We start from the raw sequence: 21,394 nt of genomic DNA, 5'->3' as shown, positions 1-21,394 counted from the left end.
TCCCGGGGATCCCGTGGGGATGCCCCTCGTGCTCTCGGGGATCCCGTGGGGTTCAATGCGAGGCTCATCTGATTTTCCTACCTGCCCTTCTGCGAGGCTCCAACTTCCATTTCCTGTCTGACCTGCTGCAGCACACATAGCCAATCGGAAGTCTTCCCCGATGTCAGCGCTGACGTCGGAGGGAGGGCTTAAGCAAAGCCATCCCTTCCTCTGACGTCAGCGCTGACATCGGGAAGACTTCCGGTCGGCTGTGTGCGGCAGGGCAGGTAGGGAAAAGGCAGTGGCGTACCAAGGGGGGGCGGGGAGGGCAGTACGCCACGGGTGCAGCCATGGGGGGGAGTGTGCACAGCCGGTCAGGTCCCCTACTTTTGTGACGCTTCCCCCGACCGACCGACAACAGGCCCAGCCGCAAATCTAAATTACCTTCTTACAGCAGCTTCAATACTCCAGCTGCTATAAGAAGATAATTTAGATTCGTGGCTACAGGGCAGGGAGGTTTGTCAGACCAGGCCTGTTCTGTTGTCAGTCGGGAGGGGAAGCGCCACAAAGGTAAGGGGCAGGGAGGGAGAAAGGGAGGAAAGGTGGAGTGGAGAAGAAAAGACGCTTAAGGAAAATGGGTAAAACTGAGGGGGAGAAGGACACTGAAAGCACTGGGGAAGACAAAGGGGTGGAGAAGGACGCTGAAAGGACATGGGGAAGATGGGAGGGGGGGGAGAAGGATGATGAAAGCACATGGGGAAGACAGAGGGGGGAGAAGGACGCTGAAAGCACATGGGGAAGACAAAGGGGTGGAGAAGGACGCTGAAAGGACATAGGGAAGACAGGGGGGGAGAAGGATGCTGGAAGTACATGGGGAAGACAGAGGGAAGAGAAGGACACTGAAAGCACATGTGGAAGACAGAGCGGGGGGAGAAGGATGCTGACAGGACATGGGGAAGATGGGGGGGAGAAGGACGCTGAAAGGAAATGGGAAGAGAGAGTGGGGATAAGACGCTGGCAGGGAAGAAGACAGAGATGCCAGACTATGGGGGGAGCGGAGGGAAGAAGATGGGTGTCAGACCAATTTGTAAGGGGGAGAAAGGGAGAGGCACAGTAACAGAGCAAATGGAAGACGCAGAGAGAAGAGAGACAGTGGATGGAAGGAATTGAATGAGAACATGAGGAAAGCAGAAACCAGGCAACAAAGGTAGGAAAAATTTTTTTTATTTTTTTTTTTTGCTTCAGGATAAAGTAGTATATTAGTTGTGTTGATAAAAATTTATAAACATTAGAGGCTCTGGTAGAAACCCGTTTACAAAGTATGTATTCTTCCCAATTAATATTTCCAAATTAATAAAGTCTTTTTGCTTATTTTTAAATGGGTTTCTACCAGAGCCTTTAATTCAGTAGCATAATTAAATGAAATAACTTTTTCTGAAGTTTATAGAGATGCGCGGGGACGGGTGGGGACGGGTGGAAGTCCTCACGGGGACGGGTGGAGACGGGTGGGACTTTGGCGGGGACAGGTGGGGACGGGTGGGAGTCCTCATGGGGACGGTTGGGGACGGGTGGGACTTTGGCAGGGACAGGTGGGATTTCTGTCCCCGCGCAACTCTCTATCGGTATATAAGCTGATTGTTATGTTATGTTATGCTAAGTTAAAAATAATTAAGTTAGGTGTCTAACTGTAGGCTTCTGTTATAGAATCAGGGCCTCAGTGCCCCAGTTTAGTGGATTCCTAAAAGTATTTGTGGTTAAGCAAGAAGAACTTGCAAAGATTTTTAATGGTATAATCAAGAAAGGTTATAAATATTTTGATTATTTTAAGCACCAATTGATATTTTTTGCTAGTATGTTTGCTATGAGACTAAAATTAAATAAGACTTGACTGTATAAAGTATCTCTGCATACCAGATGAATGATACTTTAGCTCTAACAGAAGTTGTGTCTGAGATTAGATGTTATTATCGGGGGCTGAATTCAATGAACAGTGGCTGCATATGGCTTTTCCTGAATATCTGCTGTCATAAAATAAACTATTCAGCCACTATTTAGGATGCTTTGAAACACTGCAATACTTATTTGCAAAGACTAAAAAAATATATATATCTAGAGCAGTGGTCTCAAACACGCGGCCCGGGGGCCACATGCAGCCCGCCAGGTACTATTTTGAGGCCCTCGGCAGGTTTATCATAATCACAAAAGTAAAATAAAACAGTTTCTTGATCATATGTCTCTTTAGCTATAAATGACAATATTATTTTTAAGACTTAGCCAAAAGAAAAGATTTATAAACTATAAAGATTTTACCTCATGCAAAATTGTCATTTCTTTAATAAGACATTAACTATTTATTTCTGAGGCCCTCCAAGTACCTACAAATCCAAAATGTGGCCCTGCAAAGGGTTTGAGTTTGAGACCACTGATCTAGGAGAGTGTAAAAGGTGGAGCTCACTTAACCTCGTAACTGTTAGGCTTCACCCACACAGGGTTATTCACTTCCTTAGAAGCACAGCTGCCTCTATACCAGGGTTGTCCAACGTCGGTCCTTGAGGGCTACAATCCAATCAGGTTTTCAGGATTTCTCTAATGAATTTGCATGAGATCTATTTGCATGCACTGCTTCCGTTGTATTCAAATAAATCTTATGCATAGTCATTTAGGAAATCCTGAAAACCTGACCTGGTGAGGGTTGAGGTTGGACACCCCCTGCTCTATACTGACTAGATTTATGCCTGACAGAATGGGAAGATTCCAGGTGCCTACATCCTGTTCCTAATCATGGAAGGAAATAAGTAACTATATATTTTTTTTATTTTTCCCCTCCATGAAAATCATGGGAGTCAACTTGCACCACCCTCATTCCTTTTATCCTATCTGATTTTATTCTAGTAAATCAGAAAATAAAATTCCCAGAACTGAGCTGGAAACATGATATTCAGAGCGATTTCCTGATACTTTTAGAGAGATAGCAGTGTAATTGCCACAGCACCTGTGCCAGGAAGGGGAGTAATCACATTGCACAGCTGAAACATGAGAACAAGCTCCGAACCACATAGGGAGGAGCGATGACAAATCGGCCGAAGCCTTGGGGGCCAATCGGCTAGGTGTAGGGGGGGGGAAGGGGGGTAGGATAGATTAGGGTGAGCGGAGGGGAGGTCGCCCCTTTCGATCCGGCTTCACACGAGGCGGACGCGGCTTCCCTTCCGCTCACCCACTGCAATAATGGATTTTGTCTCTCACCTGGCTGGAACGCTCCCGCGAAGCGGGAGGCTGGCAGGGCGTCCTTTGGGTGTCTCCGACTACAGTGTCCGAGACGTGGGGCCGCTGCACACGCGGCAAGGAGCAGTCCCCGATCCATGGGGAGCGGAAGGGAGAGCGCGGGAGACCATGGCAACGTGTCTCCTAGTTTCCAGGATTGTCTCCCCACGTGCATCGCCGGCTCAATCCGCTCCCGGCGTGCACTCGCCCCTGCGGTGCGGCACGCATGTTCCTGGCGGGCCGCCCCCTCCGTCCTCTCCCTCATCGAGAACGCCGGAGGGCGGCAGGGCGGCCTACAGGACAATATGCAGTACAAGAGCTCACACCCCGAGTCTCCATTGTGGTGTCGCGACCTAGCAGGGCCCGCCGAGACGCTCCCTCGTATCCTGCGAGATTGGAGCGTCTCAGGAGAGCCGCCGCGCACGACAGGGGGAATCGCCGGCCGGCCGCTCTCGGTGGCAGTCCGTGCCCTGTTCCCATGGCTAGGCGTCGTGCGCGTCGGTATGGCTCCAACGGGGCCCATGGCAGTGCCGCGTGGGAGCGGATCGGTTGTGTTCTTCCTTCCCCTCCCTGAGCACTTCGGCGGTGGGGGAGGGGGATTTGGGGCGCGGCCTCCCAGCTGCCATGCTCCCACCCCGAGCCAGGCAGCATGGAAGCCTGCGCGGCGGTATGGCCCCGACGGGGCCCGTTGCGGATCGGGAGCGTCGGCCACCTGCTGGCCCCGGCGCGGCCGGGCGGCGGTCTCGCCCGCTCCGCGTGGCTGGCGTCCTTCCCCTCCCTGAGCATTCCGCAGCATCTGCTGCTCTGGTTGGGGAACTCTGGGTGTCATGTGTACCTATTTAGCATTTTGTTTATTTATTTTGGAGGTGTTTGACTTGCTCCATCCTACAGTTCTGGGCAGTTTGCAATGAACATGCATGGTGGAACGCATGAAACGTGCTAGTTGATGCGGGCCCCCACCCCCCCCCCACCCCCAAGAACCTGGGAGAACGGATGTGTAAAAAAAAAAAAAAAGGAAAAATAAGAGGGTATCCACAGCTGTGGTTTTCGACGGCAGCGGGGGCCTGCGGTGGGGGAGGGGGAACCGGGCATCGTGTCGGCCCGCAGCCGCGCTGGGCCTCGTCTGCTGCGGCGTGGGGATGGGAAGCGGCGTGCACTTGCTGCGGCCTCTTTTGGTAGCATTCCTCTTCCCCCTCTTCCCCTGCAGTGGGAGATGGCAGGCTCTTTTCTGGAAGGTTGGATATATGGATGTGAGATAGCCTACTGGTTGATGTGCTGGGGGCTTGTGCCGAGGAATGCGGGTTCAGGATTCACTTTGACTCTTTAAAAAAAAAATTAAAAAAAAAACATAAATAAATAGATAAAATAAAATAAATGCATACATAAATTTAAAAAAAAAAAAAAAAAAAAAAAAAATTGTTGTTGTGCACTGTGCAGAGACAGCAAATACCGGCGGAGCCTAGGTGTATTGGTTGCCTGCACCGAGGCGAGTGCATTCGGATTCATTCTGTGTGTGTTTCTCTTCTTGGAACTCATGGTTGCAGGGTGGGAGTTGATTTGAATTTTAACCCTGGCACCTTGGTTTGAAGTCCACTGCATTCGGCTGCCCCTCTGTGCTGGAGAGTGTGTCAGCATGATTTGGGAGATTCATATGCCTGGATGTGCGTCCCAAGGACCAGGTACAGCGATGGTTGCACTTTCGGAGTGGGAACATGGGAGTGGCGGTCGGACCAGTGGTCCATTTGGCCTGGAGTCCTGGTCCATTTGGCCTGGAGTCCTGTTTCCGCGGTGGTCTGTTTGGGTCACGGGTATCTGGGGGGCGCCCGGGTGGTGAAAGTGTTCCGCGCTGCCGGGTCCCAGGTTTCTCCGTGTCGGTCTCGGTGGCAGCCGTGGGCTGTTCCTCCGGGAACTTGTCCTAGTTTTCTTTTGGCTATGGAGGAGTGCATTTGCATTTCTGCCTGTGTCCGACGAGGCAGATGGAGGGTCTCGGCGCGGCTATCGCTGCTGTTTCTTTGGGGACAGCCCCGGCTGCCGTGGGGAGGGCGTTTTCCGACCCCTTCCATGGCAAGTGGAGGGATCAACGGGTTTGATTGTCTTGACAGTTCCCTGCATTCGGTGATTCCCCTGTTGCTATCTGGGTGTAGTTCTCTGCATTCTGTGCTTTCCTTGTGGCTGCCCGGGTCTGCTTCTCCGCTGCAATGCGCTGGGCAGGATGTGGGACCTAGTTGGTGAGCCGATGATTCTTGTCCTTGGGATGAGAAATATTGGGGGCATTTATCCTTCCAGTTATTCCTGTTGGTGGGACGGCGATGGCACTGGACTCGTCGCATTTCTTCATTCGGTGAATTTTCTTTAACTGTAGCTTTCTTGTTTCCGGGAATTGTCTTGTTGATAGATTTCTTATTTCCGATAATTTGGCTATGGCTTGCAGTGGGGAATGGCTGTTGCGGCTGACGGCCTGCAGGTGTGCTGTGTTTTCCTTGTTGATTTTCTGCTATATGGCTTTGCCTCGTGGAACAGGGGGGACACTAGTTGGAGGCCGCTCTGTTTTCCTTTGACATGACATGCTGATGTACAGTCATGTTTCCACTCTCCTTGGGCCGGTACTTGCTGTATCGTTCTATGGGGGTTTCTCGACGGCACAAGTCGCGATCCATGCCGCCGTGCCGAGGAGGCCACCAGCGCCGGGGAGGCGCGGCCGCGCATCTCGACTGGAGCTCAGCACCGCCCGCGATTTTGGCCCCACTGGGCTGGAGGGCAGGTGGGGTCGTCCAGTTGATTGGCCTGGGGTGGGATCTCCCGAGATTGGGGCAGCGTCCCCTCCCCTCGGCGGGAGCTTTGATTCACGGGTCCTGCCCTTGGACTTCGATTCATGGATCCGATGCATGCTGCGGTACAGCACTGGCTTCGTTCGGGGTCCAGGGCTGGGAGAGGGAGGCAGCGTCCCATCTCCCTGTGGCTCCACCGCCACCCAGCTTTCGCAAAATCCACAAAAAAAAAAAAAAATATATATATATATATTTTAAACTACAACTCACAATATCAACGCGACAGGTAAGAATCGGTCGGTTTGTTACGGCCACGCGGCCCGATCCGGCTGCTGGGAGCGTCGCCCAATGTGGGAGAGGACGGAGGGGGCGGCCCGCCCTGAACGTGCGTGCGGGTCCGCCTGCCTTTGAGCGCCACGCCTTCCTGCCGTTCGGCTTCCTGCCCTTAAATTTGTCGCCGGCTCTCCCCGCGTGGGGCTGGAGCAGGGGAGGGAAGGGTGCGGCTGGTGAGGAGTCGCGGCGTCGGCCGCGCCGGCTTTCAGGGCCGCCTACTCCCTCCTCCCTGGCCGCAGGTCGCGTTGGCGTTCGGGGACGGCACGGAGGGGGTGGCCCGCTCTGAACGTGCGTGCGGGTCCGCCTGCCTTGTAGAGCCGCGCCTTCCTGCCGCTCGGCTTCCTAGTGTCGGCTCTCCCGGCGTGTGACTGGTGCAGGAGAGGGAAGGGTGCGGCTTCGGGCCGCGTGGGGGCTTGCGGCTCTCGGCATCGACAGACACCCTTCTTCCTAGGCCGCGGGCCAGGTTGTGGGGCTGCGTGGGGGCTAGCGGATCGCGGTATCGAGCGCGGGAGTTCAGGGACAGCGACTCCCTCAGGGACAGCGACTCCCTCCTCGCGGGCCGCGTTGGGGCTAGCGGCTTGCGGCCCGGTGCTCCGCCATCTGGCAGCTGCATAAGCGCCCCGTGGGGATACCGACACCGGTTCTATACACCCCGGTGTGCAGCTGCCGGAGGGAGGACGCAGGAAAGGAATGTCCGCCGCAGGAGCTGGAAGCGCCAGTACCTGCTAGGATACCGACCGCCAAAAAGGGTTGGATGCGCTGCATCTCCAGAACCCAAGGGACAGAAGGCACCACCCACTTGGCCCCTGCCTGGTAGCCCGACTAAGGTAAGACTTTATTAGCGGCAGCACTAACTGCCAATTTTGCTATTATTTGGCTTTTACTTTAACTCTCCGGCATAACTCGTCCACTAGTATAGGACATTCAAGCTAATTATGGCAATTACTTTTATTTCATGCTATGTGCCATTTTATGCTATTAAAGGCTGCATGCTATGTGCCATTTTAGGTCAGGGCATTATATGCTAATTTGGCTATTTGTATATGCTATTTAAATGCTACTTCAGGCCATTATATGCTAATTTGTGCTAAGTGGATATGCTATACAACAACAACAACTTGGCACCAACGCGCTTGTCTACTGTTTAAATGCTATTTCAGGCTATTATTTGCTATTGGCCATTATATTCTATGCAACGTGGCACCAACGCGCTGGTCTCCAGCTGGTTCTCTTGCTATCTGTATATGCTATGCAACGTGGCACCTTGCCTGCCTTTGGTACTGACGTCTTTATACGTCTTTATATTGCATCTTATGCATATTTATAGAGCCAGCCTCACTGTCTCTATTCTTTTAGTAGTTACTGACGTCTTTATATTGCATCTTATGCATATTTATAGAGCCAGCCTCACTGTCTCTATTCTTTTAGTACTTCTTATAGACATGCCGGCTCAACGTTAGTCGCGAGCAAAACCAGCAGCTCAACGTAAGCCACGAGCAAAACCAGCAGCTCAGATACAGCCCTCAGCGACTAGTCAGAAAAAGACTAGGACTACGCGTGCCACAACATCAGCTGCTCTAACAGCAGAGGCTTCCACGGCCTCAACTGCAGCGGCAGCTTCTACGGCAGCACAATTTTAGCAATATACAACAGCAGAGGCTTCCACGGCCTCAACTGCAGCGCCAGCTTCTACGGCAGATAATCACAAAAGTAAAATAAAACAGTTTCTTGATCATATGTCTCTTTAGCTATAAATGACAATATTATTTTTAAGACTTAGCCAAAAGAAAAGATTTATAAACTATAAAGATTTTACCTCATGCAAAATTGTCATTTCTTTAATAAGACATTAACTATTTATTTCTGAGGCCCTCCAAGTACCTACAAATCCAAAATGTGGCCCTGCAAAGGGTTTGAGTTTGAGACCACTGATCTAGGAGAGTGTAAAAGGTGGAGCTCACTTAACCTCGTAACTGTTAGGCTTCACCCACACAGGGTTATTCACTTCCTTAGAAGCACAGCTGCCTCTATACCAGGGTTGTCCAACGTCGGTCCTTGAGGGCTGCAATCCAATCAGGTTTTCAGGATTTCTCTAATGAATTTGCATGAGATCTATTTGCATGCACTGCTTCCGTTGTATTCAAATAAATCTTATGCATAGTCATTTAGGAAATCCTGAAAACCTGACCTGGTGAGGGTTGAGGTTGGACACCCCTGCTCTATACTGACTAGATTTATGCCTGACAGAATGGGAAGATTCCAGGTGCCTACATCCTGTTCCTAATCATGGAAGGAAATAAGTAACTATATTTTTATTTTATTTTTCCCCTCCATGAAAATCATGGGAGTCAACTTGCACCACCCTCATTCCTTTTATCCTATCTGATTTTATTCTAGTAAATCAGAAAATAAAATTCCCAGAACTGAGCTGGAAACATGATATTCAGAGCGATTTCCTGATACTTTTAGAGAGATAGCAGTGTAATTGCCACAGCACCTGTGCCAGGAAGGGGAGTAATCACATTGCACAGCTGAAACATGTTCATTTCTCCTAATTAACAGCAGTCTTATACAAGTCAATGTCTTCCTTTTCTCTTGGTCTAACCAAGATGGATATGCATTTGAGAATATTTCAATAGCTCTGACGATCTACTTTTTCAGGAACATTCTAGAAGACATCAGAACTCTTGCAACTGAACGCTTCATCCCAGAGCAGATATTATTATATATTATTACTTAACTGATTTTCAGAACTAAATGGCTACGGAGGTAATTTAGAAGCATATGGCAATTCCATGTTTAAATAGCAGCATTTGCATACATGTGTAAGTATAAAGGGAGTGTGTCCTGGGCATGGTCTGTACAGTCTATAAAAATTGTACATGCATTCCTGATCCTGCATGGGAATGCACTTATATATATTTTTTTTTTATTTATTTTTTTAAATGTTCCTCTCAGCTTTTGCATCTCCTTCGAGGCATGCATCTTATATAGAGTTCACCAAGTCTTCTGAAAAATGCTAGTTTCTGTCAGAGCTTCAAAAGAGGAATTGAAAGGGCAATTGTGCTTAGTTTTCTGGCAATTAATATCACCTTTAAAATGCAATAAATAGCCTTAAGAAGCTCTGCTCCGTAATTAGTCAATCACATATACAGTATATATGGGTCAATATTCAAAAGCATTTGTCTGTACAACAGCTGCTATATGGTTAATTGTCCTATTTTTCAGTGGCATTATTCAGACAGTGCTGCCGAAATTTCTTACAGACTGCTCAGCACTATCTGAATAACACTAGAGCAGAGTAAAATGGAGCATGGGCATTCTACCTAATTCTATAGGATAATTAGTGAACGTGAACTCGCAGGCCTTGAGCATGCTCAGATGCTCAAGGCCTAGCAGAAGAGGAGGCCGATCTTCGGGCACCGGCACCAAGTACAGGACATGCCGGTGCCCAGATGAGGGAAAAAAGCGTCAGGGGGGTGCCGGATCGTGGGGGGGGGGGGGGGGGTGCCGGATTGCGGGGAGGCGCTCATAAATCGAGCCATGCTCGGTTTCCGAGGCACCGATTTTGCAAATGTTTTGCTCGTCTTGCAAAACACTCGCAAACCGGTGCACTCGTAAACCAAGGTACCACTGTATTTTGATTTTTTTGGAATTAAGTTATTACTCTGATTTTTTCTTCTTGAGAGATGTTTAAATACCTACAACACAGGAGGTAAGGCTCTTTCAATTGAAAGAAAGCTCTGAAATGAGGGGGCATGGGATGAAAGTGAAAAGGGACAGATTTAGGAGTAACCTAAGGAAACACACTTCTTCACAGAAAAGGTGGTGAATTTGTGGAACAGCCTCCCAATGGAGGTGGTGGAAATGAAAACTGTATCTGAGTTTAAGAAAGCTTGAGAGAAGTACATAAGATCTCTGAGAGTGAAAGGCAGAGTAAATAGCATGGATGGGCATACTGGATAGTCCATTTTTTTCTCTGGTTTTCTATCCATATAGCAAAGTGGATAAATATAAGTCAACAAAAAGGTGGTCCTAAGTTAAACTGCATAACTCTATGTATGTTGTTGTTAGGTCACTTTTTATTTTTATCACAGCTCTATGAATAAATAAAATTAAATATAATTATAATTATTGTGAAGTGTTCAGACCAATACCCATAAATTCAGTGATCTCACCGAACTGGGGTATACTTGGGACCACCATATCACTTCTCATGTCCCTTTGCCAGCCTCCTTCATTTGTACAATACAATGTATCTTATTATGTGTACTTGTAAATAGATAGATTTCACTTATCTTGAAGAAAACTTCAATGGGCTTGGCATCAATCTCCTTAACTTCCAGCTGCGGTGAGATTAAAGTGCTTAAACCTTAAAGTGCTTTGTGCAATTTGTGCTTGCCAATGTCATCCATGCTTGCTAAAATTAATTGAACTTAAGCCGGCCCCCCGACTCGAGCTTCGGGTCCTTCGTCAGGAGGGGTCCCTGTTAAAAACGGTAAGCTATTGGTAAGCTAGATACGTCATTTCCGGTTAGAACTCAGCAGTAATAGGGGGAGTGACTAAAAACAAAATGGAGTATATATAAGGCATGTAAGCAGTAGATTCTCAGCGTGCTCTTTTCGATGGTAACCCAGTAGAAGTAAGCCTTACAGGTATGTAAAAAAGAGTGATTTAAATAGTTAGGTCCATGTGACAAATAGTATGGGATTCATATTAATGTATAGAGACTTAGTACCGTTTCAAAATTTAAGTTTTAATTAGGTTTTAATTAAAATTGTATTTTTAACAGGGACCCCTCCTGACGAAGGACCCGAAACTCGAGTCGGGGGGCCGGGCTTAAGTTCAATTAATTTTAGCAAGCACGGATGACATTGGCAAGCACAAATTGCACAAAGCACTTTAAGGTTTAAGCACTTTAATCTCACCGCAGCTGGAAGTTAAGGAGATTGATGCCAAGCCCATTGAAGTTTTCTTCAAGATAAGTGAAATCTATCTATTTACAAGTACACATAATAAGATTCATTGTATTGTACAAATGAAGGAGGCTGGCAAAGGGACAAGAGAAGTGATATGATGGTCCCAAGTATACCCCAGTTCGGTGAGATCACTGAATTTATGGGTATTGGTCTGAACACTTCACAATAATTATAATTATATTTAATTTTATTTATTCAGAGCTGTGATAAAAATAAAAAGTGATTTAATAATCATCACAGAATAACATTGTATATCTCCCCAGTGGTTGGTGTGTTGTTGTTAGGTGCCATCAACTCGTGCTCAAGTCCTAGCAACTTGATGAATTGCAGATCTAAAAAGAAATCAGTTTTGTGCTAGGAAAGTTTCTCCAGCGTCATCTCCATGGTTGTTTTCATTATGTCCAGCCATCTGATTGCAGGTTACCCTCTTCGCCTGGTTCCTTCGATCTTCCCAAACATGATGTCCTTCTCCAGTGAGCTCACTCTTCTGATGGTGTGACCAAAATAAGATGGTCATAACTTCATCATTAGGGCTTCAAGTGACATAGCCGGTTTGATCTCTTCTGGAATCGATTTGTTAGTTCTTCTGGCAGTCCACGACACACCTAAAATCCTTCTCCAGCACTAAAGATCAAATGAGTCAATCTTCTTTCTATCTTGTTTCTGTAGCGTTCAGCTTTTGCATCCATAACTGACCACTGAGCATATGAGTATGTGGACAACACCCTCCAGGGATCCAAGACAAAGTTAGACAAGTTCCTGCTGAACAAGGACATACGCTGATAGGGCTAGTCTCAGTTAGAGCGCTGGTCTTAGACCAGAGGGCTGCCACGTGAGCAGACTCCTGGCCATGATGGACCACTGGTCTGACCCAGCAGCGGCAATTGTTATGTTCTTATCTCCTTGCCTTTGAATACTTGAGAGCCTTCATTGAAAAGTGACCAAGTGCTATTCTGCTGAGTATTTCCTCCCTGCTAGTTGCTTCTTTGTTTACAAAAGAGCCCAGGAGATTGAAATCTTGTACAGCTTCTATTGCCTTCAAGCTCAAAGTCTTCATAATTTTCTGTGTTCATTTTATTTAAATACTCAGATATTAATTTATACCACTTGGCGGCCTCATGCCCGTGGAAATCTGTCTGGAAATATAGGCCCGGCAAGCTATACTGATTTTTTAAATTTCGGCAATCAGGGAACCAAAAACAAGCTTAAAAGATATTTGGAGCATTGAGATAAAGTAGAAGATTTCTGCTACTCAATGGCCACGGATTTGGACTTAGAGGGTGAGATCTATAGCGTCAGCATCTTTGAGACAAACCTGGTTCTTTTAGAATTTTTTGGACCCCAGTTCATTTACAAAAGTTGGACAGTTCAAAGACTAATAGATGCTGGCACTGTCATCTTGAAATAGGAACACTGGATCATCTGTTGTTCTATTGTCCCTTGTTACTCAATTTTTGGAAATCAATATTATAGGGACAAATTAATTTGATACTGGAATCTTCGATTCCATTGTCCTATGAGGTGGTAATCTGTGGGATATTGTTGTCAACTAAACCTCTGTTAGAAAGGTATAAAAGCAGACTCCTTATCATTATGACTGGGATAGCCAAGCAAATGATTACCAAGAACTGGAAAAATTGGGACAGACTTAATTTTTCCTGTTAGTGGGAAACTTTATGTTTGTGTTATAAATATGAAAAAATGAATTCAGAAATTGTGTCATAATAAATTATTTAAATTAACATGTGGTCCATTGATGAATTTTGTTAACTCTGATTAGTTGGATTATGCCTTTATTTCCTATTTGATTTGCACATCCGGGGAGGGGGGGAAGGAAGGGGGTAATATATTTTGTTGTATTCATTGATCGAATCCAAGTGCTGTTTTATGATATTAATTGTATGCATAATTTAAAGCACTTTACTTTTGTTCTCGAATTAGGGAGGGAGGGGGGAAAATGTTTGTAGTATTCTTTGATCGATTGTAAGTGCTGTCCATGACGTTAATTGTATGTATACATTTAATGCACTGTTCTTGAATTGAAAATTAATAAAGATTTATAAAAAAAAATAATTTTTTGTATTCATGATCTTCATCTTATTTAAATTCAGTTCTAATCCCATGTTATGACTTTTGGCTTTGACTTTTCTCAGTAGATACAGCATGTCTTCTTTGCTGCTAGTGATGAGCATTATATCATCTGCATAGCACAAGTTGTTTATATTTCAGCCACCAACTATAAGTATAGCACCTCATTATCGCCACTAACCATAGGGCCAGTGATGGTCACCGTTCTCCACATATATTCAGCACCACTTGCTAATCAGATAGAGGCACTGTATATACAGAGCAGCATATTTTAAAAAATGCTGAACATAACATTTGAATAGTCACCTGATAAGTTTCTGGAATATGAGTACTTCTACATACTTTTAAACACAAAATTCAAATTTCTGGCCAACTGACTTTCCCGCCAAAATTCAAATTGGTAGATTGCCCTGTTCCCAATCAGGTCAGTGAACTCACTATTTCTAAAGTTACACTGCAGACTTCAGAGCATATCCCTCCCTTGTTATTGCTAAGTGATACATACCATTGGGAGAGTTTCCTCTTTTTGTTGTAAGTTGTGACAAATCTAGCTCTCCTCCTAGCTTTATCATAGGATTGACTAGGAAGAACAGTAAACCCCTATGCAGGAGAGCTGACCAGGTTAGCTCTGCTGAGTATAGTAGCGCTGACCTCCCTTGCACCAATAATGATGAGCTAGACAGTGACTGCCAGGTAGAGCTCAGACCAGCTATAGTTCACTCTACCAAGCCTGCTTATAGATCACTGAAAACTTCAGGAGCAAGGAGATTACATTTCCCAGAAAGGCAGAGAACCAGCATGAAGCTGACACGTGAGCAGTCACAGCTGCAAAAGGAGCTTTCTATCTTCCCCCTCTTCAGAGCAAGGAGGGGTGGCTTGGAGCCAGTTAAAATGAGGCAGCCCAGAACCAGAGAGGAGGAGGAGAAGCAAAGAGGCTGGGAACGAGAGACTCAGAGGCAGCTGGGCTTGTCTCCCCAGCTGAATGCTGACAAACTGGGAAAGGATTTGAGATGGTGGACATTTCAGAGGTGCCTGATCCCACAATTGAGAGGCAACTAGTAAGCTGGGAACCCATGGATATTGGTGTGCCAGTCATTCCTGGTGTGAGATTGGAAACAATGGACACAAGGTTGGAAGGGTTTTGCTATTTTTTGATTCTTACCTATTTCCTCAAAGTTTGGACTAAGTTTGTTTTTGTGGTCAGAATTGTTTAAGCTTCCCAGAGCTAGGCTCTGAAGAATTCTTGCACATAGTATGGTGCTTGTACTGCCTAACATTTGCAAACTACGCAGCGTTTTGTTTTCTCTCCTCTCCACACAGCTGGAGGATAATTAGCTATAGATAAGCTACTGCAGGGAACGTAAGCCACAGAGGAGCTCCGTTTGTATAAGTTCCCTAGCTGCAGGCAGTCTGTGTAAGAGCTTCAAGTTTAACCATTTTCTTTTTGGTTTTGAAAAGTTTTATTTTTCATGCAGCAAGTATCTTGTGTGCTTCTCTCTCCTGCTCCTTCACAGGAAGAGAGCATTGCTAAAATTATCTTAACCATTTAAGGTTGATGAAGAGGACTGAGTTAGAAAGACTAAAGTCCAGCCACAATTCTGGTATTTGGGGCTTTTTCTGTTTGAAATAAGAACCAGGCTATTGTGTGTGAAGCCAGTGTGGCCAGTTTGGCCCAGCGTTTTATGTTTTGGTTTTTTAACAAATGTATTGAGAAGTATTGCATCCTGCTGATAACACCAGAACAACCAGACCAAGGGTCAGAAATTTCTATGTGTGTGTGGTTTTCCTTGCCTAGTTCACTGTGGTCATTTACCTGACGGTTTCCACCCTAGGCCGGTGCCTAGGGAGCCTGAAGGATTCCTTAGTTGGAAGGAACACACTGGGAGCAGTATCAGTCACTGTGAACCAGGCTCACTGCGCTTATCAGGAGCCCGGGTTGTGACAAAGTAGACATAAAGATATCATAAATCTGCCAACCAATTGTGAATTGATTCATGACATAAACTGATGTAATCAATTTGTGCTAAATGTTTACATGAAAAAATATATATACTGTGTACAGCTGATAACATGATATTATAATGTGCGTCAAATGCCTAATAAAAGACAGACCATTCAATGTACTTGTTTAGACCAACAGTTTCTAGGGTATTGCATGATGAACAATGGTGAACATAAAAATTGAATAATCTTTTAGCATGGTTCCCAACTTGCTGATTTTTAGGGACCTGTTCAATCACAAAAACATGCACTTGGGCTGCAAAAATCCAGGAGAATGTTATAGTATAGGAGGTGAAGAATTTCTTTGTGTGAAAGAAGAGCAGGAATTGGGTGATTGTGTCTGATGATCTCAAGGTGGCAAAACAGTCAGAAAAGATGACGGTCAAAGCCAGGAAAATGCTTGAGTGCATATGGATAGGAATGGCCAGTAGGAAAAGGAGATGATAATGTTGTTGTATAAGTTTCTGGTGAGGCCCCATTTGTAATACTGTGTGCAATTTTGGAGACCACACCTTCAAAAAGATATAAATAGGATGGGGTCGGTCCAGAGGAATGCTACAAAATTGATTATTGACCTTTGCCAGGAGAGGGGGGATATGATAGAGACGTTTAAATATCCCTGTAGCATTAATGTACAGGAGGTGAGTCTTTTTCAAATGAAGGAAAACTCTGGAAGGAGAAAGCATAGGATGAAATTAAGAGGTGATAGGCTCAGGAGTAATGTAAGAAAATACTGATGGAGATAGTGGAGATGAAGACTGTATCTGAATTCAAGAAAGCGTGGGACAGGCATGTGGAATCTCATAGGGAGAAGTTGAGATAATGGATGGTGTGGAAGGGCAGACTGGATGGACCATTTGATCTTCATCTGCCATCATGTTTCTCTGTTTCTAAGAAAAATCTTAATGCAATACCAGCGGTGCATCAGATTTGCATTTATGTGTATTAGAATGATGTTCATTCATACATGTATTCAATGCACAAATTGTTTTACCTAAGTATAGTTTATCACAACAACACTTCCAAACATATATAACATATTCTGACTTGCAGTTTTGTGAAATTATTGAGCTTATATAATTTCTTATCTGCAGGGTTAGTGAATTCCTTCAACTGTGCTATGATATTTCATATTCTACAACTGCCACATTTATAATGTCCTATTAGAAGACTTCTTTGTGTGATACAGCTTTTTTCAACTTTCATGGCGGGTAATGTTGCTGGATTCAATAAATCTTTAATATTCTTTTCTCTTGAAAATGCAATCCTCAACATGCTTTCCTAGAATACTGGATGCACTTGGATCATCTCCCAACATGTTCTAATCACGTTTCCACTTCCAGCGAAATATCTCAAAAGACAAGGGATCATATGATGTGGATCATCAATGAATATGGACCTTTCTGAAAGTAAAGATCATGATTGTTATTTTGCTTTCTTAAAGGCCATCTTCATCTCCTTCTCTGGGTATCCAAGCTTCTTCAAATCAGTCATTAATTTTTTGGATTTAGTCTTGAAGTCACCATCATCTGAACAGATTCTCATGTATCTTAAAAATTGAGAAAAAGGCAAACTGTTTTTCAAACTGACAGGATGATTGCTACTGTACTGCAGAATACTGTTTCTATCAGTCTTCTCTTTATTTACTGAGGTACAGAACCTGTTTGTTTCCTGCTTGATGTCAATATCAAGGAAATTAATTTCCATCCTTGAAGACTGGCATGTAAACTGAATATTATTGTTGTAAGAGTTGAGCTGGACATGAAACACTGAAGCTGTAATTCATCACCTGTCCATGAAACAAAAACACCATCAATGTAGTGCCTTCACAGACAAATTTTCTCTTGCAATAGAGAACAATCAATTCAATTTTTTTCCAAACTTAGCCATAAACAAATTAGAATGGATGGTGTAAATGTTGTACCCATGGCTTCCCTGGAGATTTGTAGATATAATTTGTTCCAAAAAATGAAAAAATTCTCAGTGAGGGCCATCTTGGATAACTTCACTAGGAAGCAGGTAGTTTTTTTGCTGTGGATGTAGCCAGATTCCAGAATGCTATGGGGCTCATTTTCAAAAATGAAAGATATCCAAAAAGTGACATAAAGGGGCAGATGGACATTTTTCTATGCTGTTCATCTGTAGTTTGTCAAAATCTTGAGGGGACATAGTAGAGGCATGATGTGACTGGGACTAGGGTAGGCTTAAGACTTGGATGTTTTTCTGTCATAGTCGAAGGTTTAAAACTATGACCAGGTCACAATATACTATAAGTATTTGGATTAGACCTGTTTTAACAATGAATAAGTGCAAAAAAGGTGCCCAAACTGACCACATGACCACTGGAAGGATATAGGTATAACCTCTCACATTCCTCCAGTGGTCATTGACCCCCCTCCCACCACCCAAAGATGTAAATGAAACAGTACATGCCTGCCTGTATGGCAGCTGCAGATCTTCTGCCCGGTCCTAGTAGAGTAGCAAGCAGGTTCCTGGAGTAGCCTGTGAGGCAGTGTAGTCAACCATAGAGATGGGGACTTGGGCCCATGTCCCACTCTAAATACTACACTTGTAGTAGAAGGTGTAAGCCCACCCAAAACCTACTATTCCATCATATAGATGTCACCTGCAGGCATAAGGGCTATTGTTGTGGTGTACAGTTGGGTCCAGTAGGTATCTGGTGGGTTTTGGAGGGCTCACCATACAATACAAGGGGGTCATGGTGAGGTATGTACCTGGAACCTTTTATGTAACATTCACTGCAGTGCCCTCTGAGGTGCACCACTGTTTTGTTTGGATGTCTGTGTGGCCAGTCTACTACAAATGCTGGCCCCTCCTACATACCAATATTTGTGCATTTTCTTTTAGACGTGTGGGGGGGGGTTCAAAAATGATTCAAAAAGATACACACACATCTGAAAAATGGGCATTTTTGGTACTGGATTTTTGTACATCTTCCATAAAACATTCAAACTCAGATTTGGACTTCATATCAAAAATAATGTATGATGCAACTGCTGGATGTAAAAAATTAATCCACATAAACAGAGAGAGGCTCTAAAAGGGAACCTCTGGAAGAAATAGGATGACCTGGTGGTTTACTACTTTGATAATTATGTACTGAGTTTCATTTGTGCAATCAGATATTTTGTGAACAATATTTAGATATTGCAGCTGGCTTGTGAATTATATTTTTCTATTTTCATAATAAAAATATTTCTCATTAGCCTGGGTTTTGTGTCGTATAAATAGACCAAGAAATTTGGACCTGAATCAGAGTTTATGGTTTTCCCTAGACAACATTGTCAGAGACGTAATTTGTTATGTAACTGATTAGTATCTACCATAAATCTTCCTACAGGAGTAAAAGGATAGCTAAATCTAAATTTTTATTGGTCAAAAAATGATATTTCAAACGTATTTTGATCTATTTCGAAATTTGTGATTTCAATTGCTTAATAGACATTATGGTCCTGTAATGTACTGATAACTTCTGTTATATAATCCAAACGATCACGTACTGTTGTCAGCCTTCTTTCAGAGCATAATCCTTTCAAAACTGATTCTTTCATTTTTTTTATAAATTATCATTAAAGTAATGGAGGGGTTTTCCCAACATATTCAGTTACATCTTGCAATACCAACTACTTAAAAACCTTGATGACAGGTTCCAGTGGTCCAGGTGGAAACCAGGAGGAATTGGACTTCACAACTACATAACATAACATAACTTTATTCTTCTATACCGCCTCAATCAAATGATTTCTAAGCAGTTTACACAGAAGAGAGCTGGACAATCAGCGGAAAACAAATAGTTTAAAAAAATACATGTTTCCTATGTATTCACAATGTGAAATTTTTGTTATCATTTAAAGCTTCAGTTAAGAAATGAATTTATCAAACAGTACAGTCTTAATTTCTTTTTGAAATGCACCATAGGACAGCATGGTTCCACTAATGTAACTACCCAACCAGGACTGTTGCTTACTTGCTTGAAATGCAAGAGTCCTGTCCAAAAAAGATCTGTATCTGCAGCCGGTAATTTTTTAGAATAGGTGAATAAATTACAATTCCTAGTTATCCTCATAGGTCTTTATAGCATGAAATGGGATAGAAGGTAGATTGGGCCAGTCCCCAAACCAGCTTAAAGCAAATACAAGAGAATTTAAATATTACTTGTGCTTCCACCGGTAGGCAATGCAATAGTCGATAGTAGGGACTGATATGATCATTTTTCTTCAACCCAAATATTAGTCATACAGCCGTGTTCTGAACTATTCTCAATTTTCTCAGGATTTTCATAGGAACACCGAAATAAACAATGTTATAATAATCCAGTATAGATAAGACTAATGCCTGCACCAATAATCTAAAAGATAGTGGATCAAAGTATTTTTTGATGGTTCTTAGTTTCCATAGCGCTAAAAAGCTCTTCTTCACCACTAGTTAAATGAGAATCTAGTGTGACTCCTAATATTTTTATAGATTTGGCAATCAGATAGTCATGATCGTTTAGATGAAGAGATGATCTAGTTATTTTTCTTTTGGGCTTTCAAGAAAAATTTTTGTCTTTTCTGTATTAAGTTTCAATTTAAAATTGATTGTCCATTGTTCTATCTCAGTCATGATATGAAAGATTTGTTCTAAAATTTCATTAGTTATGTTATCTAAAGGAATTAGAATAGAAATATCATCTGCTGTGACACCCTTATACCCTGCTCTGACCGGCAGGGGTATAGTGGTGTTGAATATTGACCTGTCGGCGTGGGCTCCTCAGGTAGGAGGAAGGCTTTTCAGGTTAGAACAGACTAGGCTCCTGCCTAGTCTGCCTGGCCACACTGAGATAACCTTGGCCCAAAAAAGGAGGAGACACAATCTTAAGTCAGTTCAAAGCTTGTTCATTAACTTTATTAATGTGTCAGAGTTGTCAGAATGGCTTACAGCTTGCATATGGCATATAATGGCAATTCCATGGACTTGCCTTGGCTTGCATACAGTCTTTTCCACCAGGGTAACAGAAACACAAAAATGGCATCAAAATAAATCCACAAAATCATGTGAAATAAACTTCCTAACAAAACCAGGAACCTAAAGTAGTAACAGTGACTTCAGGTTTCAACCTCCAGCTAACCTAGCTGAGGAAGGGTTAGAGAGTCCAGAGCTGCCTGCTAAACTCATTAGGAGCAGCTGCGTTTCTCAGTTCACGGAGCACAATAGGACAGTAGATAAGCTGCTGAGATATATTAAAGCTTGCATACAGGCAATTCACACCTATCCCAGATACCGTTCTCTTGAACAAACACTGACCTCCGTGCAGCCTTCACTGTGGAACGGAAAGGCTTTACTGCTATCTTTCTAATCACTGTCAACTGAGGCTTGGGTTACGGGAGCCAGCACAAGCACAGCCTAGCTTCACTCCCTTCAGTAACCAACCTCCATTTCAGCAGGGAAATTGTCAGCTTCCACAAACGGCTCAGAGATCTCCATGGCTTCTGTCCTGTCAGCAGCAGCTGGAGTTGAGCATGGGCAGTCCTCAGCCATTTCTATGTCCTCCCCAACATGAGATTGAGGAGAGAGACTTCTCTCCTTCTCTGCCTCCTTGCGCTGCTTTAGATCCTGCCCTGCCCGAGGCTCCTCAGCTTCTGCCCGGTCCCTGCTCTCCCTCCTGTGATTCCACGCCGTTCTTATCCCAGTTAAAGCCCCACCCCTCTCTCCTAGGAGTCGGGGGATTGGGCAGAAAATCCCTAGGGAAATCATACAGGTTCCTCCTATGTGGGAAATGTGTGTACCTTGCAGGATTGGGACTCCATTTCTCAATAAGAGTCCCCACAGACTTTCTGAAGTACCTATCCTGAGACAGCGCTCTCTGCTGGATATTCTTATGTTCTTGTCTCTCCTGCTCTACCTCACTGTCTGACAGGTAGTCAGCCATTTCCAAACTTTTACCTTTAACCTGGTCAGCCCTTCTGACCAGGGACCTTGTGC

This window comes from Geotrypetes seraphini, chromosome 1 (assembly GCF_902459505.1).
Source record: "Geotrypetes seraphini chromosome 1, aGeoSer1.1, whole genome shotgun sequence".
Classification (NCBI taxonomy): domain Eukaryota; kingdom Metazoa; phylum Chordata; class Amphibia; order Gymnophiona; family Dermophiidae; genus Geotrypetes; species Geotrypetes seraphini.
This window is presented reverse-complemented; position numbering follows the sequence as displayed.